The sequence below is a fragment of the Brassica oleracea genome, chromosome C2 (assembly GCF_000695525.1).
Source record: "Brassica oleracea var. oleracea cultivar TO1000 chromosome C2, BOL, whole genome shotgun sequence".
Classification (NCBI taxonomy): Eukaryota; Viridiplantae; Streptophyta; class Magnoliopsida; order Brassicales; family Brassicaceae; genus Brassica; species Brassica oleracea.
Genome location: NC_027749.1, coordinates 28,548,004 through 28,548,828, shown reverse-complemented (window position 1 = coordinate 28,548,828; position 825 = coordinate 28,548,004).

Sequence of the window (825 nt, the reverse complement as noted above, 5' to 3'; positions counted from 1 at the left end):
AATTTTTGACTTCATAATCAGTCTAAGACACTTAATAAGGGTTATATAAGTGTTATTCAAACCGCAAAACGTTGTTTTCGATTTAAAAACCCTATTTCCTTGGAATTTCCTCGGAAAATTCCGAGAGAATTCCGAGGAAAACCTTATCTTCCTCGAAATTCCGTCGGAATATTCTGTAAAAAAAAAAAAAATCGATGCTAGTATGTTTCCGACTCATCATCACCAGATGAATCTGAATCTGGATCTTGGTGAAACTCTCCAATCACTGGTTCATCCTCTACGTGAACGACGGCTTCCTCTCCGAAGTCGGTTAAATCGACAACAAGGCCAACTCCAGCTAAATCTTCTACTGCACTTAAGTTGCCGGATGTGCTTGGTTGTAGTGGGTCTTCCAGCTCAGAACTTCCCTGAACTCGGCCTCTCGGGTTGAGTCTCGTAACAGTAACCCATGGATCATCTCTGTTCCTTACCCGGAGGTACTTGATATAACAAACCTGTAACATTTAAAAAATTATTTAATTTGTAAATAAGTGTTATTAATACACATGATGATGAATCATTATGAATAATTGATATATGTATATTTAATTACCTGATCGGCATGAGAAGCAAGAATGAAAAGATCATAATATTGCAACTTTCGCCTCGAATGTACTGATGTAACACCAAATGCATCTGTTCTCACACCTCGATCTGGAGTGTTGTCGTACCAATCACAATAGAAAACAGTACAGTGCAATCCAACCATGCCCGGATACTTGATTTCCATAATCTCCTGTATGTTTCCGTAGTATACATCATCTCCAGATGCAGAACAAACGCCAG